This window comes from Mesoplodon mirus, assembly GCF_964341445.2.
Source record: "Mesoplodon mirus genome assembly, chromosome: 4".
In the NCBI taxonomy this organism is placed as follows: domain Eukaryota; kingdom Metazoa; phylum Chordata; class Mammalia; order Artiodactyla; family Ziphiidae; genus Mesoplodon; species Mesoplodon mirus.
The window spans coordinates 47,234,835-47,260,703 of NC_138979.1; the positions used below are offsets into that span (position 1 = coordinate 47,234,835).

A 25,869-nucleotide genomic window follows, 5' to 3' on the forward strand; every position below is an offset into this window, starting at 1 on the left:
TACGCCTTTAGGATTATTATTATGTCCTAAAAATATTTTGACATTAACATTCTGAAATGACCCTCTTTTTCCCTGGTGATAATCTTTGTTATGAAGTCTTTTTGATATTAATGTAGGCACTCCAGATTCTATTTAACTAGTGTTTACATAATATATCTTTCTCCTTGCTTTTACTTTTAATGTGTCTTTATATTTAAAATGGCTTTCCTGTAGATAGTGTATAGTTGGGTGTTGCTTTTTTATTCAATCTGACAATCACTATCCTTTAATTGGTGTGTTTATGCCATTTATATTTACATATCATTATGGATATTATGCATGGATTGATATCTACAATTTTGCAAATTTTAAAATATTTGTTGCATCTGTTATTGATTCATTTTCTCTTCTTTTTCTTGCTTCTTTTTGATTATTTTTTGTGGTTCCATTTTATTTTCATTATCAGCTTATTATTTATACCTCTTTATTTTTTAGTGATTGCCCTAAGATTTACTATATATATGTATATATGTATGTGTGTGTGTGTATATACAGATTACAACAGTTTAATTTCAATTCCTCCATCCCATCTTTTGTGCTATTGTTATCATACATTTTATTTACATATATAAATCCACAATACATAGGTTTCCACATATGTTAGGTGATTTGATAGTGTCATGAAGCTCTCAAATGCTCTGATTTTTCCTCCTCCAATCTTTCTATCTTTGTGTTTCAGTTTAGGTAGTTTTTATTGCTACATCTTCAAATTTTCTGACTCTTTCCTCAGCTATGTCAAGTCTTCTGATGAGCCTGTCAAAGGCATTCTTCATGTTCATTACTATTTTGTTTTTATCTAATATTTCCATTATCTCTTTCTTATACTTTCCACCTTCTCAGCTAAAAATACTCATCTTTTCACATATATTGTCTATCTTTTCCATTAGAAACTTTAGTATATTAATTATAGTATTTAAATTTTTCTGATAGTTTCACCATCTGGGTCATATGAGTTTTGTTCTGTTGACTGCTTCACCTTTGTACACTTTTTTTTGTTTTTTCTTGGTTTTGTGTGTGTGTGTGTCTCATACTTTTTGATTGAATGCCAGACATCATGTGTAAGACAGCAGAGACTGAGATATGTCATATTTATGCCTGGCAATAGCACACCTATTCTCCTACAGTGAATGTAGGAGGTTGACTCTGTATAGTCAGAAGTTGAGCTGGATTTGAACTTCGTGTTGCTTCGGTTATCTTCAGTGCACCACTGTCTTCAAATTTCTCTCGTGTTATCTTGTGCTTATGTTGGGGGTTGGTTTTCCAGATTGCTTCTCTCAACATTCCTGACTCACCCTTACCTTTAGGCCTTCCCTGTGTTCCTGCATGTCAGAGGTTCTCTCCATACTTGTCTCCTCCCCCAGCAGATTGCTCTTCTTTGTTGCTCCTGCTTACTAGCCAGGAGGTGGGAGGAAGGGGGTTCTCTGTTATCCTCGTCCAGTCTCAGCATTTTAGACAGGTCTTGGCACACTAGGTCTCTGTTGTCTCATATTGGAAAAACTTTCCTTAATGATAAGAATTCACTGTTTTCTTCTGGCCTTTAAGGAAAGTCTAAAACCATCAACCTGACCTGTAAAGGCTTATATATCTAGCCCTTTAGGTTTCTTCTTCAAACTTTGGCCAAAATGGACTTCTCTGAGCTCTTTCTTGTCAGAGGGCCTTTGTATGTGTGGGTTTCTGTCCTTAATAAGAGTATGTGATGACAGAGTCCACCAGCTGTCTTGCCAATGAGATAACACATGCTCTGGATGGCAGAGCAGAAAAAGAGAAGGAGCCTTGCTTCTTTATGACCACAGAGCTACCACACCAGCCCTGGGCTGCCTAACTCCTGACTTCATGCTATCTGACAGAAAAGTAAACTAATTTGTCTAAGCCTCTGTGTCCTCTTCTCCACCCGTGATTCTATTACAGTTATCCAAATGAAATTCCTAACTGATACAACCACTATCTCTGTTTAATTTCAGGGGTGAAAATGATTAAGAAGAACAAAACTTTTTGCAGCATTAATTGCCTTTTTAAATCAAAATCAATGTTTGATTTTAAAGATTATTAGTAGTTAGAGTGGAAAACCTCTAATTTCCTTTCTCACATTTTCCTCTCTCCCTTCTTTATTTTCTAGAAGCTACTAGCCAGTTTCCTTCCTTTAATCCCTGTGATCTCAGAGTCTTGACTGCAATTTTTAATACTTGGCTTTGCTCTCCAAAATACCCATGCAACATGTTTGTCTAGTAATTCAATAACCCAGAGTCATGTCATTGCTATCTAAAAATTGGCACTTGCCATCTGCCTTTACAAGGATTAAGTCACTAGCCACTGCAGTAACTGACCTTCAGTACACCCTGAAAGGAGTTCAGGGTGGAGATCAGGAATGAGGCACTCTGTGCTCTGGGAACAACTAGCAGAACAGGCCTTCAGATAGTTAGAAACTTTCAGGACAAGATTTTCTGAACCCAAATACTTGCATCTTCTCATATGCAGTAAGACACTAAAATCATTAACAGAGACATCTGCTCCTCATGACTAGCAGCAACCTTCATGAGACTAGCAGTCAAGTTTACTTTTTACAAAAAAAAAAGTAAACTTGACTGCACGTATCCACCTCCACTAAAATCACCTATAATACTGACCTTCCCCCCTACCTCTTCAGAGAAGTTCCTCACAGCTATTTGGGATGCTGTCTCCCAGGCTATAGCCCTCATTTTGCCCCAAATAAAACTTAACTCACAGCTCTTACATTGTGCGTTTTTTTCAGTTGACATCGTTTACAAATTGGATAAAAATGCCTTTCATATTTTCAAATACTTCATAGATAAAAATGCTGAGTAAGACTGGGAGAACACAGAGCCCTGATATGCACTACTAGAGTATCTCTCCAGGTGGAACTAGATCAGCAAACTGAGTATGATCATTCAACAATTTACCAATGCACTAATTTTACTAATATACTACCAATATTTCTATACCCTTCTATAAGAATATAATGAGGGAATTCTCCAAAAAGACTCCTCTAAAGTCTAGATACATTATGATTTCTTCATTTCCTTATCTACCTAACACAATCTAATTAATTGCTTGGCATCCATATGACAAATTCTTTGGTTGCATACACAGACTCAAGTCAACATTATTTATCTGAAATGCTCACACATCAATAAATAGAAATGTCTTTGAAACATTAACAGGGTACAAATCTGATCTTTAAGTGTTTAGTTACTTGATGAAGGTAAGCTCTATCATGTACAATGGACTTCTAAATCACAGTAGGATATTAGTTTTCGCAAGGAAATATTTGTAACTTTGAGACTACTCATTAATCAAATACACAAAGTATGTCACTCATTGATATATAGATTATCTGTTTCATCAGGCAGTTAAATATATCAATACTATTTGCTTCTTAAAACATGCAATTAATATTTCATAACATCACACACAGCAGTAGTTTAAATGCAGTACTAATTGTCTAAATTTACCAAAATGTGGTTAGCACAGAGCCCTGAACATAGCATAGCTTAATAAATATCCATTGAAGGATTAACATTATATTTAGAATGTACTAATTTGAGTGTTAGGATGATTAGAAGGGTAATTCAGGTAGGGAAGCTATTATGTGGTGGGGGGGGGAAGCACCACATTCAATTAGTACAAATAAACTAAGGGGAAGCCATGTAGGTAATCAGAAGTTATGAGAGACAAAAAGAAGGATTTGTGGAATGGTTGCCACACTTTTAATCACAATAGTGAGGGGGAGCTGAATAAAACCAATAGGATTCTGACCAAGTACAATTCAAGTTCTCAGTTATAGAGTATTCACACTGTACTCCCGGTTGCCCTAGCAAAGGGACCTCTACCTTAAGGTAATGGCATTATAATAAGAACAAAGTGTACTAATTAAGAAACAGTGATTAAAGATTGAGCCATACATCATCAAGTTAAAACATGCAACAGTCACCTTGAAGGAAATTGTGGTTAAAAGGTATATACAGTTGACCCTTGAACGACATGGGTTTGAACTGCTAAGGTCTACATATACAGGGATTTTTTTCAATAGATACATACAGTACTACAGGATCACTGGTTGGTTGAATCCGCAGATGCAGAACGACAGGCACCGTGGGCTGTATATGGGACTTGAGCATCTGTGGATTCTGGTATCCAGGGCAGGTCCTGGAACCAGTTGCCTGCAGATACCCAAGGACCACTGTATGTGGCAAAGACTCAGACCATGAGAAAAAGAATACAAAGCACGAATAAAAAGCTTCCGTTGAGCCTTGAAAGAGTTTCTGGGAGCTGCAAACCTTTTGCCCCCCTCTCTCCTTGAGTCATTGGTCACATGATTGCATATCAGCGTTACCTCTACTGCTCTACTCATTGGCAACACTGTCTAAGAGGAACAGAGAGAAGGTTACCCTCTTGGTGTTGTGTATAAATTGAGTTGAGATGAAGTCTGCTGCAGATTTCCTGACATAACCATCTCCTCAAAGTGTTAGGCTCCTTGAAGTGAGGGTAAGAGATGAGGATCAGTTCAGGATATAACAGGTTCAATAGTGTAGAATTTGTTAATTCCTAATAGTGAAATGTCATGCAGCATTGCAAAGTATTTTAGCAAACATGTATGCTTTTCATTTATTTTGCTTCTCTAACTGAGGATCTCTGACTCTAAAGGAAATTTTAGTTATAGCTTCTTGTGTCTAGTCCACACATGGATATTGTAGAAAGATTCTACAATAATTTATGCTATTTAATAGGAGGTCTGCCAGAGAAAAAGATTTTTGGCCTGACTGTTCATCTAAAACAAAGACAAATTTAATCAATTGCAATGATTAACTGATTTTATCTGAAGAAAATTAGCCTAAAATTTTTTTTTAATTAATAGTCTTTGCTTTTTAGATCAGTTTTAGGTTTATGGAAAAATTGATAGAATACAGAGAGTTCCCACATGTGCCCTCTTCCCTTCACACCCACACAATTTCTACTATGATTAGCACCATACATTTGTTACAGTTGATGAGGCAATACTGATACATTATTCATTATAGTCCATAGTTTACATCAGGGTTCACTCTTTGTTTTGTACAGGTCTATAAGGACTTTTTTTTTTTTTTTTTTTTTTTTTTTTTGCGGTATGCGGGCCGCTCACCGCTGTGTGCTCTCCCGTCGCGGAGCACAGGCTCCGGATGCGCGGACCCAGCAGCCACGGCTCATGGGCCTAGCCGCTCCGCGGCATGCGGGATCCTCCCGGACCGGGGCACGAACCCGCGTCCCCCGCATCGGCAGGCGGACTCTCAACCACTACGCCACCAGGGAAGCCCTCTATATGGATTTTGACAAGTGCATTATGTCATGTATCCACCATTACAATATCCTGCAGAATAGTTTCACTGCTCTAAAATGCCCTGTGGTCCACCTATTCATCCTTCCCTCCTTCCACCCAAACCTCTGGAAACTACTAATCTTTCTACTGTCTCTATAGTTTGCCTTTTCCGGAATGTCATATAGTTGGAATCATACAGTATATAGTCTTTTCAGACTGACTTCTTTCACTTAGTAATATGCATTTAAGGTTCCTCCGTGTCTTTTCATGGCTTGATAGAGCATTTGTTTTTATCACTGAATAATATTCCATTGTATGGCTTTTTGAAAAAACAATTATAAGCCCACATGCCTAGAGCTCGTGCTCCGCAACGAGAAGCCACTTCAATAAGAAGCCCGTGCACCACAACGAAGAGCAGCCCCCGCTCGCTGCAACTAGAGAAAGCCCGCGTGAAGCAACGAAGACCCAACACAGCCAAAAATAAAAAATAAAATAAATAAAATAAATAAATTAAAAATATATATTTAAAAAATTTTATCACATTTAAAGATGTCTCATGATAAATTATTACTATTATAAACGATATTTCATTGTTAAGGACGGATTTATGCCTTCCCAGAATTAAGGGGAAATCTCCTGGTTCATTTCCCTTTGGGATATAGCTTTTCACTTACAGGTCTAGACTAAAGGTCTAGATTACTAGAGAGAAAAAGCTTTCCCTGATAATAAATGATGGATTATACTGATTAGTGTTCCCCAATAGTTACAACATAAAAGGGTTGAACATATCGGAGGTGCTGATATGAAATAAGGCATGTTAATAGGTACACACTGTAAGTTCTAACTATACAGGAGAAATTATTTACAAAATCGTATTGCTTTATAAAATGAAGCAATTAGAACAAAACAATTTTTCTTTTGTTCAGAAAAATGCCCAAATCTAATCTAATTTGCTGCAGCTGGACACACCACCTGCAGATGACTGTTTAAGTACTCTGAACATTACACACTTATCTTTTAAATATTGATAATGCCATTTTTCATTTCCTTGACATGAAATCCCACAGGGAATAATTATGCTAATAAACCTTAATGATTCTTGCAAATAAATGATCAAACCAAATTGCTACTGTTGATTTATATTAATGGATGCCTTTAGGATGAGATTTGCCAGTACGGTGCTGCCTCTTGAATCTCAATTCATCTTATTTAGCTGAAGAGCATACATAGTTTGTTAAATAGATGGAGTGTTTAAAATATAATGTGCTTGTGCAGTTTTTGCACTTCATAACGTTCAAGCATTACCAACTTGCCTTGTGGCAAATCTGCATTTAATGGTTTCATCGTATATAACTTCCTTTGGTACTTTTTCTCTGTTATATGCAGTTAGGAAATGACTACGTTCTGGTTGATTCAGAATAGGCCAGCTTCCATGTGTTGAATCTGATTGTTCTGTTAAGACAATGAAATCTGTTTCTAGATATTTTAGCCACCGTAAGCTGGGAATCACATTGACTATGTGAGGATGGGATCAAGTGTCACATAATTGTTTGGGGTGGGGGGAAGGGCACTATTAAATGGCTTATTTGTTGCCCCATTTACACCTAGAGTAGTGGGTCTCTTCCTCTCCTGCTCTCCCACTTTCACTCTTGCTCTGGCACCCTCACCCACCAAGTCTACAGGGACCAGGAAGTTGCTGACTTTGTAAATTCTGAAGTAAAACTGGAAAATAACTGCAGAATTGCTGTATACTCATTTCCAGGGCTGGGGAACACTACACAGAAAGAAGGCTTATTCGTTGTAGATACGAACACAATTTTATCTAGGTAATTTTGTAAAAAGCCACTTTTGTTAAAATACCATATAATTGGGAAAAAATTACCTTCATCCAGATAATTGCCTCAATTGTCCTTTTTTGTGCCTTGAATGTCAAATTCTAAGCATAGGAGAAAGAGTAGAGACAAACAGGTATAGGCACAGAATTGAATGAAAGTGATATAAATTAGTAGTAAAATAGGGGATTGGAATATACAAAAAATCATGTATACATAAACAGGGTATGGAACTTGTGATATGAAATAACAGTTGCTTAGGGATTTGTCCAGTGTTACAGTGCACAGAGACTGTAATTTGGTTAGTGTTGAAGCAAAGATGACCACACTTAATTCATTGTGAAGAGCAGAGGCATCCGCTTCTGAATTATAAAACTCTTAATGATTTTTAAAAGTATATGTATACATATTAATATATATGTAAATTACCTTTATAAAGGTATTTTTTTCATTTCTTAGCTTTAGAAAAAGTGCCTAATTTGATCAAATTTGGTACATTTATGGCAATTTTTTCTAATTAAAAATTAACATGACTCCAACTTACAAACCACTAAGTGCATTATTATATTCATTGTAAAATTTTCTAATTTAGCAAAAAATGAGGGGTGATTGAAATATGCAATGATAAAGGAATGATTAAAGTAAATGATAGCACGTCAGCTATGTACCTAGAGAAATGTGGGTGTGTCTGGAGGGCTGGAGGGCAGGCCAGGGAGAGGTGATTTGGGGGGAGCCTAAGCACCCTCACAGGAAAGGAGAATGACTGGGCACTCAGAACCTGAGGAGTAACTCTAAGGTCCTAGGGGAGGAAGAGGGACACAATAACCCTCCAGGAGGAATGGCGGATGAAGAAGGCAGCCCCCTGCGGAGGGAGTCAAAGGACCCAAGCTGGCTTCCGGAACTTGAAGCCAGGCAGAGAAGTACTGGTACAGGGCTGTTTCCATTGTCCTGTCCTCAGACCCAGCCCTGCTAGGTAGGTCCATTGCTGGAGGGGAGGGAGGAGTAGGGAGTGTGAGGGGGAAAGAGAGAAAGAGAGAAGCTGTATCCATCAAGTGATAGAGCTAACAGAAAAGAATGGTCCAGAAATTCTGTAACAAGCTTACCTTGAGGTAATAGATGGCAACGTGTATACGGAAATGTAGTGGAAAACAGTTAATATTAGAAAGTATTATCCTGGTACCTTATCATCTATTGAGCACCTACTACATGCCAGTCACTTCGTATATAATTGTCTATAATCATCAGAACAACCCAGTTCGTTTTACAAATGCAGAAAACAAGATTCAGAAGAAACAACTTGCCAAGTTCACAGACAGGGCCAATAGTGGGACAGAGTTTTGTACCAAGTCTGTCTCCCCAGCTCATGCTCTTTTCATGAGTTCAGAATTTTTCAAACTGTGGATCACGAACAGTATTTAAATAGAAATAGAATAGCCTGAAAAATATTAGAGGGCATCAAATCTAGTAAGATGGGTATTGTTTTGTGAAACTTCAGTTATTGAAAGAAAGAATGCATGTATATATTGGATCATGATGTAAAATGTGTTTCTCACTATGGGTCAAGCTCAAAAAAGTTTAAAAACTACTGAATTAGATCACATTGCCTCTCTTTCCCAATCTTAGGGAGATGCTCTTCACTTCTGAATTATAGCAAATTTCTCATTTTATGGAATGTTTTCCACAAACTATACCAGTCCTTTTAACGATTATGGATTAGTATATCAAGATGATCCTCGGGCCTCCCTGGTGGCGCAGTGGTTGAGAATCCGCCTGCCGATGCAGGGGATACGGGTTCGTGCCCCGGTCTGGGAGGATCCCATATGCCGCGGAGCGGCTGGGCCCGTGAGCCATGGCCGCTGGGCCTGCGCATCCGGAGCCTGTGCTCCGCAACGGGAGAGGCCACAACAGTGAGAGGCCCGCGTACCGCAAAAAAAAAAAAAAAAAAAAAAAAAAAAGATGATCCTCATTTATTCTTTCCTATGCAAACCTAACCTTCAGTTTTGTTAAAATATGCATTATAATTAATGGCTATAATAAAATGCATATGTTAACAATAGATCATAGATTACATAACACACTTTTAATTTATACATAATAAAATATGTAATATACTAATGGTATATACATTACACAGTTTATGTTCTGCATAGGATTTATAGAACAAGAATAGCAACTATTTACTGAGTATCCAGTACTCTGATTTGTGTCCAGATAAGGAATAACAATTATGTTTTTTCAGAGGTAGAGACTTCCCCATTTTGGAAATGGGGAGTGCTAGGGGAAACTTATCCAGGCATAAAGGCTGTGCCTGGAGAGAAGGGAAACAATGGTTTCAATCCTAATTTTAGAAGCAGTCAGTGCCAAGGATTCCAATTTTAGATAAGCAGATACATTTATGGGATCCCAGGCAACAGATCCTTCCATCTAACCCATCTTCCTGGAGACTGTTAGTAAGCTTACTAAATTTGCTTGGTCTTCCATGCAGTGCTTCTTGCCCACATACCAACATGGGGTTCAACACATAGAGGGGAAAACCTTTATTATCACAGGTTTCAGTATACAAGATACTCCAGGGAGAATGACAGAATAACCAGGAAAACAAGGTGACTATGGCCTGCAAGGAATTATCAGTCATAAAAGTAGCCAAAAAAGGAAGAATAAAGGAATGAATAGAGCCAGAAGTGAAAGAATATATTCCCTTGCTTTCTATGATTACTTAATGTTTCACTGGATCTCTAGTCTTCTCTATATTAATATACCCATGGCAACAGTTATCTGCTGTACATCTCTGTATAATACAATCCTGTTCCTTAGGGTTTTCCTTTCCTCATAGATATACCTAAGAAATAGCAAAATTACAGCCCACTAAGTCTAATCCAGCCCCGTAGTTCTTTAAAATCCATTATAGTACCTAGCATCTGGTGACCTGAATTAAGCTAATGTATTTTACTGAATCTACAATACATCAGTGGTAGGATGCACCGTTATTTTATTCATCAGTAAAGAAGAAAAAAACTCTGCCAATTAAATTGGCACATCATAAATTTTAAGACCTATCCCAATTTCAGAAAGGTTAAAATGAAAAAAAAAAGGATAGCTTAGAATCTATGAAACGTGGAATTTTTTCATGAAGGAGCACAGTTAAGGAATTATAATAATGGGAACGACAACAACCAAACAGAAACAATTACTATGCCGCCCTCACCAGCAGAGTAGGATCCTAATTCTCTTTCAAGTTATTTTTTTTATCCCTCCTTGGCATCAACCAGGGCAATTGTTATACTCTGCATCAGCTAGGGTCTTCTGAGATGCAGAGGCCAAGACAGAATTGGTCTGTCAAGGCATTTATTTTGGGAAGGGTCTATAAAGGATGAAAGAGGAGGGGAAGTAGAGGTAAGCAGGGAGAGCCTTCAGAACTGCTACAGATCTGACACCTGTAAAAGGAGAGAGGAAACAAAAATGGAGGAGCCTCAAACTGCAGCACAATTGAGAAAGTCTCTGCCAGGCCAATGTGGAGTCCCCAAGCAAAGACTCTGCATTAGAGGTGTCCCATGTTGGGCCCAAAACACCCAGCCATGCTCAGGCATTGGCTGGGAGCAGCTTCAGGAGAGCGAGGGCTCAGTATGAATGCTGCTGAGATCCAAATGCACAGCAACTGGAGGTTCTTGGACACCCATTACCCTTGCAGCAGGTTCTCTTAAAGGGAGATTTGAGCAGAACACCTCGTGGCTGCCACACTGACACAAGGCATGCCTCCATGCTTTCCACAATTACAGTAGCTGTCTCATTTCTGCTGATCTTCTCATATGTCATCTTTGTTATCATAGCTACCAGACTGATAACTTCTCGAAAAATACTCTGCATACTAGCTTTTTCTACTTACGTCTTACAGTCAGGCCCATAGAATCCTTAAGGGATGGCATGGCTTGCAAGTTACCATCAGGATTAGGTGTCACTCACACCGTCAATTTGGGACCCCTGTTTTTCCACAAGTCCACACAGGGCTGCTCCTCTGTCTCCAGGAGTGTGTAGACGAGGACATGGCCCCTCCCCACTCCCCCTTTGCTGCATAAACATTATGGAGCAGGCTTCAAATTTTAAAAATGGAGGCTTGGAAATCCTTCCAAGGAGATATTCATGAGATGAATTCCCAGAAAAACCCATGTTCAAATAATATTTCATGATCAGATGGAAAGAAACTCATAAAAGCTTTAAGGATGCAATATGAACCTCTTTACAGGACTCAGTGGCAAGGACAGACAGTATCTTTGACCTTGAACAAATCATTTAACCTCCCTGATGTGTGTTTCCTCATCTATAAAATGAACAGAGTAGTCTAGATGTTCCTTGAGGCCTCTTCTAGCACTAACATTATATGAAATAAAAGTCAGCTTAAAGATTAATTGGGTTTCTCAGCCTCAAGCAATTAATTACACTGTCGCTGCCCTTTAACAGACCTATCACAGAAGAAAATTAGATTCAACTGACAGATTCTAATCTTCACCAATTCATGTTGATTTTAAGTCCAACACTATTTTTAAGATTTGCAAATTAATCCTTTCAAAAGAGGTTCAATAGCTTCCTGGGCAAGGAATTTGACTTGACAGACATATTATAATACTAAGGCCATTCTTTTCCATTAAAAAAAAGTCTTTGTGCTGACATTTTTTTTTTTTTTTGCATTCAGAACCTCAGCAGAAACTCTTACCAGAGTTTTATAAAATGATAGACAGTGGTTTTGTGAAATTCTTTACCAATTTCTGAAGCGCGCAAGGACATCTGATCAGGGATTTTAGTTCTGTCCACACCTAATTCATCTAATTCCATTATGTTTTTCTTATTCTTCTTTGGCTTCTGAGTTTCCATAAATAGCCTTTACCTTGGGTCAACACTGAATTACTAGTAGAAAAGATGTTGGTAAATTTTCTAGCAAAAAAATAAAAACAAACAAAAAAAACCCCCCACAGTTTCGATTTCCCGTTAATAAGGAAATATTTTATGTTATCCTCCTTTTAACATCTATTCATTTAAACAATGCTTTATTTTCCTACTTTTCCCTTAAATATTACAGTCATATCTAGTTTAGATTTTAAAACTTAAATCCCACAACTTTTAGTTTCTTGAACTTTGATTGCTGGTATCTAGTTTCTACTTTTATATCATGTCCACTTGCATTGGTAATATTTCTGACATACAGAAAGGTATGGAGAATAATATGACACCCATGTTTTCATACAACATAAGAAAAACTATGGAAGCTGTCTTGTGCACTTGTAAACATCACCCTGTCTCATTTTGTCCTTCAAGAGATAACACTATTCTGTATTTAATAGCATTTATCATTCTCATGCATGTCTTTATACTTTTAATACCATGAATCAATTCAATCTCTGAAAAAAATGTGATATTATTTTGCATGCTTTAATGATAAAACTGAGCCATACTTCTGCAAATAGCTTTTAATTCCACACTGTGCTTGTGAAATTACATGGTAGTACACATATATCTAATTTGTTTTCTCCAAGCTCTGGCTTATATTTTTACTTTCTCTAAGATCCCTTCTAATGCACAGAAATTTTAAGTCCAATGTAGTCAAAGCTATCAATTGTTTCCTTTATGTCTTATGGGGGGGGTTGCCTTATTTAAACAATCCTTTAATAATGTGAGTTCATAAAGCTTTTCATGATCCATCTATAATTCACCTAGAATTTACATATCTTTTATATAATGTGATATAAGAATACAATTTTATTATTCTTTTATCCATATGGATAACCATTGTCCCAGCATCATTGTCTTTCCCTAATAATTTACAGTGTACCAATTTCATGGTTATTTAATTATTATATGTTTCCTATAATACTTTTATATAATACCATTATTATGTAAAATTATAATAATATTTGACCAGATTTGCTGTTCTTCAAACTTCCTTGGCTATTCTCTGCCCTCAGTTCATATATATAAACTTAGATTTCCCTTGCCAAGTTCCATGAAAAAAAAAAAAACTGATTGGAACTTCACTGAATCTGTGGATCAATTTGGAGAAAACCCTGTGTCTTTATGATAGTATGTCCTCCCATCCATGTACATTGTACATCCCTAGAATGTCTTTTTTTAAATCTTTTAATTAAGTTTTGTAATTTTCTCTATAAAGATCTTGTGCCTCTTTTTGTTAGGTTTATTCCTAGTTACTTTAACTTCTTTGCTGCTGTCACAAATAATATCTATATCATTTAAGGTCCAAGTAGGAAAGAGCAGCTCATTTGGGTCATTTACAAAGATGTAAGCAGGGTTTAAAGAAACCAGAAATTGTACAGTACTGAGGGGAACCGTTACCACTCCTAACCCTAAAGGCAAGGGGAAGAGGCAATTTTCCAGAACCCAAAGTAAAAAACTGCTACTTTGATGGGAGCTGGGACCTTTGGTCAAGGGATACAGCCAGCCAGGAACAACCTCACAGGAAGAGAGGTGAGGCAATATAATCCCCACCCTCTTTCACCCTTCCTTGATCTCCTGCTGCTTAAACTAATGAGAAGCCAAAGAATAAGGGAGCCTCTTATCACTAGTCAATAAGGCATTACCAAGTATGGACAAGAGTAGAGAGTAAATCTGGAGGGACAAATAGACATCCAGCACTGTATCTTTTACAAAATTAATTTTCTGCTTATTGCTGTTATATAAGAATGCAAATTGTTTCTGCATATTGACTTTACATCCACTAGTCTTTCTGAATTCCATTTAAAATTATAATCATTTCTGTTATCTCTTGAGTTTCCATGTTTATAAACATTTTTTTGCTTTTCTTTCCTCTCCTTATACCATTAAAAATTTTCCCTTCCTTATTGAACTGGCTAGAATCTACAATAAAATGACAAATAGAAGAACTAATAGGGGACACCTTAACTTATATGTTTGACATCTCACCTCTAAGTATGATGTTTGCTGCAGATTTTGTTTGTTTTTTGCTTTAGTATTGCAAAAGCATTATATGTACATTGTTAGAAAGTAAGAATATAGATAACTAAATATAAGAACAGAACACTATATTTCTTTACCCAGAGATTATGACTATTAACACTTTAGTGAACCGTGCACATATATACTTACAAATCTTTAACAGAAATTATACTGTATATGCTGTAATATAAAAGTTACACATTGGAAACTATTTTTCACACTGTAGGTGTTTTATTCCCTTGTTTGTGAAGAGTTTTAATCCTGAATGGGAATTCAGTTTTATCAATTGGACCCTTCCCTTATACCATACACAAAAATTAATCCAAAATGAATCAAAGACCTAAACCTGAGAGCTAAAACTGTAAAATTCATAGAAGAAAACATAGGGTAAAAAGTTCATGACATTAGATTTGACAGTGTTTTCTTGGACATGACACCAAAAGCCCAGGTGACAAAAGAAAAAATAGATAAATTGGACTACATAAAAATAAAACTCATCTGTGCATCAAAAGACACAATCAACAGAGTGAAAAGGCAATCCAGCGAATGGGATAAAATATTTACAAATCATATATCTGATAAGGGGTCAATATCCAGAATATATAAAGAACTCATACAATTCAACAACAACAAAAACCCAACCAATTTTGAAAATGGGCAAAGGAGTTGAATAGACACTTCAAGGAGATACAAATGGCCAACAAGCACATGAAAAGATGCTCAGCATTACTAATCATTAGGGAAATGCAAATCAAAACCACAGTGTGATATCATCTCACACATAGTAGGATAACTACTATTAATAAAACAAAACAAGTAAACAACAATTGTTGGCAAGGATGTGGAGAAATCAAAACTCTTGTGTTGGTGGGAATATAAATTGGTGTAGCTGCCATGGAAAACAGTTTGGTTCTTCCTTTAAAAAATTAAAATAGAATTACCATACAATCCAGCAATCCTAATTTTAGGCATATACCCAAAATAACTGAAAGCAGGTCTTGAAGAGATATTTGTACACCCAAATTCATAGCAGCATTATTCACAATAGGCAAAAGGTGAAAGCAGCCCAAGTGTCCACAGATGGATGAATGGATAAACAAAATGTGACATTTACATTCGAGGGAATATTATTCACCTTTAAAAAGAAATGAAACTCTGACACATGCTACAACCTGGATGAACATTGAAGACATTGTGCTAAGTGAAATAAGCCACTCACAAAAGGACAAATACTGTCTGATTCCACTTGCATGAGATACCTAGAATAGTCAAAGTCATAAAGCCAGAAAGTAGAATGGTGGTTGCCAGGGCCTGGGGGAAGAGACAAGAGCAGAGAGTTATTGTTTAATGGGCCAAGACTTTTCAGTTTTGCAAGAAGAAAAGAGTTTGGGAGATGGATGGTGGTGATGGTTGCATAACAATGTGAATATACTTATGCCAATGAACTGTACACTACAAAATGGTTAAGATGGTAAATTTCATGTTATGTTTATCTTACTACCAAAAAAAATGTGCAGGTGAATGAATCACACTCTCCAGATGGTCTGATTCAGGAGGTTATGGGTAGAGCCCTGCATTCCCCTCTCACAGTCTTCACAGAAAAGCCAAAACAAATTATTTAAGATTCCCTTAAATGAAAGGAAGTAGGATGGAAGAAGCAATAGAAGAATGCAGTATAAATAAATAAAAAACTAAACTTGATTCCTTTCAATTCTACTGGATGCTAATCTTTCCGGATGCCTTCAGTGAAACCTTGACTTTATATTTTAGAAATTATTCTCACCTGTAGTGGGCAAGTTACCAAAGCCTTTACCAACACTGTTATAATTTCAGAGAGAAGCTATGGTTTTCATTTTAACTTCCCTTTTCTCTCTATTCCATTTTTCCTTTTTCTGATTATTGCAGCTTGATTTTCTTGTGTTTTGTTTTAAATAATTAAAACTTAACTCCTCAAACTTTCTTAAAGCTTGATGTCTAGAAACAGATCCACAAATTGTATCATTTATTCAGGTTGCATTTATACCTGTAGCTAACTTTCTTCCAATCAGAGAAACTATATTACTGGTAATCACGTTGCCCTTAGGGTCACTGTCTCCCGCTACTGACTACAACAATCTTTTAGCATCCCTTAGCAAATGTGTCAAGTGGATGCTTGTCAGAGATAACAGAAATTTTACCAAAATACTATGGAGATGTGGTCCCAACTCTAAGGAAGCATAGAGATGAGTTCATTCAGACACATGAATGTAAAGTATAAAAATAATACACATTTTCAATAGAATTTTCAAAGACATTTGCCTGTTAACCATTTTTATCCTCCTCCTTTTACCTCCACTCAGAACACCCACCTACTACCTAACTGGTTCATAGTGGCCCTTCAATAAATATTTGTTGAGTGAATAAAGACAGGGCAAATTCAACTAGAAAAGACAACATGATATGGAAGAAACACTTCTCTTAAACATAAAAATCAACAGGCAATCTAACACAGAAGTTTAAAATTTCCAAATAAAACACCTAGATTAAGGAATACGTGTGCTAGAAACATTTTACGTTTTACAGAGACCCGTTTTTCCTACTCAGTTAATAATACCTTAGTAGGGCTTCCCTGGTGGCACAGTGGTTGAGAGTCCGCCTGCCAATGCAGGGGGCACGGGTTCGTGCCCCAGTCCGGGAAGATCCCACATGCCGCGGAGCGGCTGGGCCCGTGAGCCGTGGCCGCTGAGCCTGTGCGTCCGGAGCCTGTGCTCCGCAACGGGAGAGGCCACAACAGTGAGAGACCCGCGTACCGCAAAAAATAATAATAATAATAATAATAATACCTTAGTGGAGCAGAGCCTAAGTTGGCTACCAGACCAAAATTTAAAATTCTGTTCTTAAGTCTTATGCTTTCTTGTGAGAAAAGCAGGTTGTTGAGTTTGGTGAGTCTACATCTTGTTCTGCTCAGCTAGGGAGGGTTTTTTGGTATAGGAAAATACAATTCCTTGACTGACTTATATCTTTTGTGATGGACAGAAATGGCTATTCCTGGACTTGCAATGACAGCAATGGCCACTCCTAACTTAACATTTAATATTACCTTTGCTACCAATAAATTATCTAATCCAGCTCCCACAGTTAGATCTAACTTTAAAGAGGGAATTTATCTCATTGGTTTCAACTCTGCATGGAAACTTCTTTGTTGCTATTTTATTTACTTAATTGTATATATTAAAAGAATTAGTAGTTCAACCAAATCTATCTGCCCCTTTCTTTGTCCCAGAAATTGTCCAAGTGACTCTCAACCTAATCTTATACCTGTGAACTCATTCTGAGCAAACAATAATACCTAATATTTACTGGTTTTACTATGCACCATCAGCACTTCACATGCATTGTCTAATTATTTTAACAACTCTAGGAGTAGGAACTCTGGTCATTGTAAATTTAGAGAGGAAGAAACTGAGGATCAGAGCAGATAGTTTAGGATGGCTAACATAATACAACTACTAAGTTATGAAGCCAGGATTTCAGAGTCACATGCCAAGCCATGGGACTATATTGCCATCCAAACAAAAACACTGAGTAGAGCCTCCCTAGCAATGAACCAAAGCTGCAAGGAAAAATGGAACTTCCCTCATCATCCTCAGTTGCTGGGAGTAGTGCAGGGAGAGGGATATAGGCCCATGATGCACCTGATACCAACTCCTAGTCCCAACCACAATATTAGAATTCCAGACAAGTAGACCATCTCAAATAAGAATCTATTATTTGCTTAATGCTCGCTGGGACATGTGTTGAACTTACTAAGTATAACTTCCTTGCTCTTTCATGTCCATGTTTTTGCAGAGATGAACAAGGTATAATTTAGTCTTATTTCAGAGACCAAATTTGCCAGATTGAAAAACCATAGCAGAAAGAAGGTCCTTTTGTCTTTGTCCGTGTGCTAGGCCTGAGCAATAAAGCCAACAATCATGGGTCCTTATTTCCTCAATTACATGATAAGAATCATCTTTTTTTCCTTTATATGGGTCTTCTCAGTTTTATTTCCCATCTCTGAGCTGCAGAACACATTAATTCTCAATTACGCTTACTCAGGGCCCCAGTTGGCAGTCCTTACACAGACAAAACTATAATGGGAAGCCTGGGTAATTAGTTCCTCCAACATCATCTAGGCTGAGGGTTTTATTTATTTATTTTAAAGAAAATTCTGGGACATGGATTCAAATGAGTCTGCAGGATTAATGAGAGTCGAATCTTACTTTTCTAATCATCCGGACTGGCCACTGCAGATGGCCAAGAAACAATCTGAGAACCCTCGTACATCCTGTGAGTGCTTCACAAAATGTTAAATAAGAATGACAACAACATCAAAAAACAAAGTTCTCGTCTGCATATGAATATAGCACATGTTATGGACAGAAAAGTGAAAGTATTTCAGAAGCACAGCATGAACAAGAAAAGATTCCTCAGTAGTAAAGCCAACTCAGTGGAGGGAGATTCTTAGTACATAATAAATCAAACTGCCTCGCAATATAGATACCCAGAATAATGTTAGCAACCAAAAAGCGACATTAACATGAAAACACTAGGTGTAATGGATGCTGTGTTGTGTTGCCCAGATCTGTATTCTGGTCTAAGGACTTATTTTCCTAGATGTTAGGAGTGCTGTCACTAGATAACCCTCAGCTGTCAGTCCTCTCCAGAAATTGCCCTTGGCCACACAGCCCCCTCTCTCACAGGGTATCAGCTTGAATCCAATGTCTGTCTGATGTGGGAGTTTGAAACCCTAGCTTCCTCACTGCAAGGGGAGTCAACTCTAAAGGGCCATCCCAGCTCTTCTGAAGAGCTCTCCAGGGGCTGAGCTGAGGCCTTTGTGGAAGCTGCACTGATCTCAGCTTTTCCCTCTGCCCAGTCCTGCCTCCTTCCCTTCCACAAATGTTGATCCCAAGAGTGCTCCCTGCTACATGCTCTGCATGCTAATCTCCATCTCTGAGTCTACTTCTCAGGGAACCCAAATTTGAATACTAGGGAAATTAAATTCTTTGTTTCTAACATGTTATTAAAATATAAGTATTACCTTATAATAAGGAAATGTTTTCAACTAGCATTTAAGAATACTATAACATATTGTTTAGGCATTTAAAAATCACTATTTTCTTAAGGATATAGGTTGGGCTGGTTGATTTACTGTGATAGAAAAACAATCAGGAGGGTAGACTACCAAACTGTCAAGCCCCCACATGCAGGAAATTATACTGGGGATTGCGGAGTGGAACAGGAAGTACACGGGAGAGGGAGAGATTCGGAGGTTGCTAGTCCCCCTGGAATCCACACAGAAAGTCTTTTGTTAAGGCCTATAGCAATCCAGCTTTCTATAGGACTGATTCCCTCCAGTGACTCTGTCAAAGGCATTATAGCACGGTGAAGAAAATTTAGTATGGCCATCAGCTGCCTTCCCTCTGCTTTTATTCCCTTCTGTTCTTGGTCTGATCTCTCAGAAAATCCTTTTTCCCAAATCTTTTATTAGCCAATAGACACATGCTGAAGGCATTTGAATTTTGGTAGAGAATTCAAGAGGAGGTGAAAACCTTCCAACACAGAGGCATGAATCTGAATTGCCAATGGGAGAGTTTCAGACACCATGACTAGAGGAAGAAAGGAAGTTTAGGGCAGACAGCCTGCCTACCAGCTAAGGCAGAGACTCTCCTAAAACACCTTTGATAGAGTCTTTAATTAATTATGCCTCGTGCTGAGATTATTCATCTACCTCACAGTGACAACTTGGTAGTACAGTCTGCTTCACTATCAGTTTGAATTCCAAGTCTGGATTTAACAATTCATTCAACAGATAATTACTGAGAAGCTACTGGTAATAAACAAAACAGACAAGTCCCCTGTCTCCTCCTGGGGGGAGGGGGAGACAGAAATAAACAAATACCATGATTTCAGATAATAATAAGAGCTAAGAAGAGAATAAAGCAAGGTTAAAATAGAGGACCACTGCGGGGAGGGATAATGACCGTTTTAGCTGTGAGAGGCTAGGTCAGCAAAGACTCTTAAAGAGATAGCATGTGGGCAGAGATCTGAACACTGTAAGCATCAAGCCACATGAAGATTTAGGCAAAGGGCCTGCGAGGCAAAGGCTATCACAAACAGCAAAAAGGAGGCACAGCAAGAAGAGAGTGAATAAAGGGGAGAGTGAGGGAAAGGTTGGATAGTAGGAAAGGTCAGATCACAAAGAACCTTGAAGGCCAGACTAGAGAGTTTGAATTTTGTTCTATATATAATAGGAAGCCACTGGACAGATTTTTAAAGAGGAAGAAATATGATGTAAGTTTTTGAAGAACCCTTTAAGGGCTGTGTGAGCTGTAAAGCAGCAAGAGTGAAGTCAGGAAGAACAGTCGGGAAGCCATGGCTGTGGAACAGTGAGGGCTGAGAATGGTGGTGGCAGAGGTGATGGGAAGTGGTTGGGTCTAGAATGTAATTTAGAAATAAAACTATCAGAATTTGATGATGGATTAGATGTGGAGAAATGACAAAAACATTTACTCAGGGACTTCCCTGGTGGCACAGTGGTTAAGAATCTGCCTGCCAGTGCAGGGGACACGGGTTCAATCCAGGAAGATCCCACATGCTGTGGAGCAACTAAGCCCGTGCGCCACAACTACTGAGCCTGCGCTCTAGAGCCCGCGAGCCACAACTACTGAGCCCAAGTGCCACAACTACTGAAGCCCATGCACCTAGAGCCTGTGCTCTGCAACAAGAGAAGCCACCCGATGAGAAGCCTGTGCACCACAACAAAGAGTAGCCCCCGCTCGCCACAACTAGAGAAAAGCCCACGCGCAGCAACAGCCAAGGCAGCCAAAAATAAAAATAAATAAATAAATTTATTTATTTTAAAAAAGAGTGCATGTACCACAATGTTCATTGCAGCACTATTTAGAGTAGCCAGGACATGGAAGCAACCTAAGTGTCCATCGACAGATGAATGGATAAAGAAGATGTGGCACATATATACAATGGAATATTACTCAGCCATAAAAAGAAACGAAATTGAGTTATTTGTAGTGAGGTGGATGGACCTAGAGACTATCATACAGAATGAAGTAAGACAGAAAGAGAAAAACAAATACTGTATGCTAACACTTATATATGGAATCTAAAAAAAAAAAAAGATTCTGAATAACCTAGGGGCAGGACAGGAATAAAGACACAGATGTAGAGAATGGACTTAAGCACTCAGGGAGGGGGAAGGGTAAGCTGGGACAAAGTGAGAGAGTGGCATGGACACATATATACTACCAAATGTAAAATAGATAGCTAGTGGGAAGCAGCCACATAGCACAGGGAGATCAGCTCGGTGCTTTGTGACCACCTAGAGGGGTGGGATAGGGAGGGTGGGAGGGAGACTCAAGACGGAGTTGATATGGGGATATATGTATAGCTGATTCACTTTGTTATAAAGCAGAAACTAACACACCATTGTAAAGCAATTATACTCCAATAAAGATGTTAAAAAAAAAAAAAAGCTCCTGGTGATTCTTATGTGCAGCTAAGACTTAGAACCATTGATTTAAAGATTGGGAATAGGAGGTTAAGCCAAAATGCCTAGAATGAAAGGGGCCATCACTAAGGTAGGAAGAAAACCAGCAGAGTAATGTCTTGGAAGTTAAGTGAAGGGAATGTTCCAAGAATGAAATGGTCAGCTGTGTCAAATGCTGATGAGAAGTTAAGTCAAAGAGGGAAGGCAGGGCAAGGGTGGGGTGACCTAAATGTGAAAATTTCTGGTGGGGCTGTGGGGATGAAGTCCTGCCTGGCATGGAGAGTGAGGAAGTAGAGACAGATGCTGTGTCCTGTGTTCCCTCTGCCCCAGGACCACCCAAGTCCTGGGCTCAGATCCAGGGACTCTGGCTGCCCCTTGTCCAGCAGCTTGGATATCCAGTGCCCCTCAAGTGATACCATCTCAACTACTTACTCATTCAGCCAGGCACCACTGACTCCACAACCTCATTCAATACCTGCTGAGCACTTAGATGTGCTAGTCATTGCTAGGCAATGGGGATAGAAAGTCAAATAAGATACACTTCTTGCTCCCATGGAATTTTCAATCCATTGAGGAAGAGAGTCACAGATAACTACAACAAAGTAGTCATCCTGATTCTACATCCACCGTGTCTATCTACTTTCCATTCCCATCTCCACTAACCTAGTTTAGGCCTTGAAAATGAATAACAGTGTCCTAAGCAGTCTCCCTATATCCAGTCTCTCCCTTCTTGCTAATCTAGTTTAAACATTGCAGCCAAATTCCTTTCCCTAAAGCATAACTCTGTTCATGTCATTCATTAATTGTGGAAGCATACATTTAGCACCTACTAAATACAAATTCAGTCTTCCCTCCTGTGATGTTAGGGTCAATTTCTAGTTCCAAAATCCTGATTTTGTAATCTCAATCAGAAGTAACCATAGCGGGGCTTCCCTGGTGGCGCAGTGGTTGAGAGTCCGCCTGCCAGTGCAGGGGACATGGGTTCGTGCCCTGGTCCGGGAGGATCCCACATGCCGCGGAGCGGCTGGGCCCGTGAGCCACGGCCGCTGAGTCTGCACGTCCGGAGCCTGTGCTCCGCAACGGGAGAGGCCACAGCAGTGAGAGGCCCGTGTACCGCAAAAAAAAAAAAAAAAAAAGAAGTAACCATAGCAGTTACCTAGTCCATGCATGAATCCTCTTTGTGAATCTCTATAAATCATAAGTGGATAGGTGGATAAAAGCACATCCAGTTGGTCCTTAAACCTCCAAGGATGGAGAATTCACTTTTGAAAAAGAGTTCAATACATGTTCAAGAATTTGGAATTTTTTTTTTTTTTTTTTTTTTTTTTTTTTTTTTGCGTTACGCGGGCCTCTCACTGCTGTGGCCTCTCCCACTGTGGAGCACAGGCTCCGGACGCGCAGGCTTGGCGGCCATGGCTCACGGGCCCAGCTGCTCCGCGGCATGTGGGATCTTCCCGGACCGGGGCACGAACCCGTGTCTCCTGCACTGGCAGGCAGACTCTCAACCACTGCGCCACCAGGGAAGCCCAAGAATTTGGAAATTTTTATAAATCTTCCTTTGTAGTGCTTCCTGCTTACTGGTTAGAGTGCAAGCTTTTTGGCCAGCATTCAAAGTCTGCTATAATTTGACCCTGAGGCATTCTGGTCCTAGCTTCTAATATTCTCCTTCATGTTTTCTTCCCTGAATGTGCTTTCACACCACCACACTTTCCCCTATTCCCTCATAGCCAGATCCTTCAAGGTGGGGCTCAAGTACCACCTTCTCCATAAAACCACCCTGAGTCCCACAGCAGACCAATCATCTCCCTCACCTGAGATCCCTCAGGCTTATTTTTACCTTCCTAGTGGGTTCCTCCCTTTGATGATTGGGGCACGACTCCTATTTTCCATGCTTCACTGAAAGGTCCGTGAGAGCTGGGCCCATCTCTTGGGCACCTCTGTCTCCTGCACAGCTCCCAGCACAGTGACTTGAAAGTTCCATTAGACACCTGTGGGATAAATAAAGCAGCAATTCTCTGGATCTGTTTCCCATTTTGTGCAAGAAGGAAGCTATATTAGCTTTCCTATTGACTCTAATATTCTGATTCCCAAATTTAAAGTAAGTATTAGATACTTATTGCATGACTGATATTGTGGGATTTTTTTTGGTGGGGGGTTGGTAAAGACATGAAAGAATTAACTTATAAACAGACTATGATAAAATGTTAGTTGTAAGCAACAGAAAATAACAAAGGAGCTCATGGAGGGAGGAGATGCCTGTGGTCAAGAGTCACCGTGGAAGGTTAAGAGGAAGAGAAGTTCCTTGAACCTGGCTTTGAATCTCCATATAAATAGACTCCTCAGGCCCTGGGCATTTGAAGCCTGAAACAAAGGCTGAGTCAGGGACACTAGAGGGAGCCATGGCCTGCAGGCTGGAGAGAAAGCTTCCAGGCTCAGTCAGCCTTGGGTTCACGGATCCTACATTTGCTTAGTAGATTGAGAAGGATACTCTTTATCATGCATTCAAATGCTTCCATAGGACAATTTCTAAAATGAAAATGATTTTGAGTCTATTTTCAGTTTTTACTGGTGTTAAACCTCTTTTGAGGAGATCAATATTAAGTACCTAACGTCTGCACATTTTATGTCATTTTTGTCTGTGGATATCTCCTGAATCTTAACCGTGAGCTAATGGGGGTTTTGGGGGCTGGAAGTAGAGAAGGATCAGGTGAAACCCTGTCCAATGACCTCCCTGCTTGCTCAGACTGAAGCTGGGGTGGTCTGTGACCACTGGTTCCCAAGGCTGTCATATCATCAGGCCAGGAGACCAGAGTTTGCTGCCTACACATTCAAATATGAGGTGTTTGAGGCAGATTACAGCAAAGAAGTCACTCCTCTAGCCTTTTCCCTCAGTCCAAATCCACAGATAGCCCTAAGCAAGGTGTTTTTTAAAGTACCTGGAGGTTCTGAGGCAGCGATGGGAGCTCAGTCTGGCCAGCATCAGCACTGCCAGTGCCTGCCTGACAGACAGACAAGAAGATGGAGGCCCCCACCCAAGGGCAGGTGATAAGAATGTGGTGTAGTTGGAAGGTAGAAAAGGGAAACTGGGCACAGCCCTGATGTATCGTCCTACCTCAAACAGGGTGACATTAAACAGTGTGAAATGCACATCTACCAAAGGATTAGAAGTGAATCATATATTTTTGCCATATATAAATGTTTACTTAAACTAAACTTTGGGATAGAGGAACTTAAATAAAAGGTAAAAAGGATATCATACCTCTAAAGAATTAGTGACTTAAAGCCTGCCCAGGCCAAAGGGACAAGAAGCCTTAGAGCCAAGAGGGAGGACATTAGGGTACCCTGGCTTGGAGCATCTTCCCACCCTACCTACCCCCGTTGCCACCGGACAGAAACCTAAACAATCAGAAGGCAGGAAGGCCTCACCAGCTGCTGGAGTGCCCAAGAGGCTGCCTTTTCATCCAGATGCCACTTTCAGAAACCCCCTTGATGTGGCGGTTAAGTTGGAGACAGGAAGCTAAGATTCAGGTCTAGAGGGGAGAATGGAGAGGAAATTGTGGGACAGGCTTTTAAGCTAAGAAGAAAAGCACGTTATCCAGCACCTCTCTGTTCTGTTCCCTGTGCTGCTGTGCTGGCATCCTGATGCTTTCCCGCTCTCCCTAAATCCAAAGGGAATAAGCGACAGGAGACAAAAGAAAGCAAGCAGACCTGGAGAGGAGATGGCTTTGGCCACTGCACATGCCCAGCGAGGGGAAGCCGGGTGAGCAGAAGCGCCAGCAGGGCTGAAGACGCTACTCCGGTGGACGGGGGAGGGCGGAACTGGGTCGCAGGCAGCGTCGCGGAGAGTGAGCCTTCTGTGCAGGCGGGAGGGCGGGGCGGAGCCATGTGAAGGCAGAGTTAAGGGCGAGCTGGGGCCTCAGTGGGGGGGGCTCGGAAGCTCCTGGCCTGAGCGTTCCGAGCTCACTCAACCACTCCTCTCTTCTCTCAGAAACAGGCCCAGCCTGGCTTCCGTCCTGGGAAGAGTAAACCCGGGGGCGGAGCGGAGGCGGAGCCCAGACAGAAGTGGGCCACACCTGTGTACCCTCCGGGGGCGCGATAACCAGGCAAGGCTCGGGCAGAGCAGAAACTCACAGCACGTTTGGGCAGAGGGGCTCTGGGCACAGCTGGGCCTTGGTCTAGGGCCCTGGGGCTGGGGCCACCGG

The 25,869-nt window shown here is 39.7% G+C and overlaps 1 protein-coding gene across 1 annotated transcript in view; it reads right to left on the minus strand.

Annotated features, from left to right (window-relative positions):
• Positions 1-25,459, minus strand: part of MNS1 (meiosis specific nuclear structural 1) — a 98,944-nt gene extending 73,485 nt beyond the window's left edge. Inside the window, exons 1-2 of the mRNA XM_082617093.1 lie at positions 25,376-25,459; positions 23,505-23,655 (exon numbers count right to left, since the gene is read on the minus strand). The gene's annotated coding sequence lies outside the window, so the exon portion shown is untranslated. The remainder of the gene's footprint in view (positions 1-23,504; positions 23,656-25,375) is intronic.
• Positions 25,460-25,869: the final 410 nt, after the last annotated feature.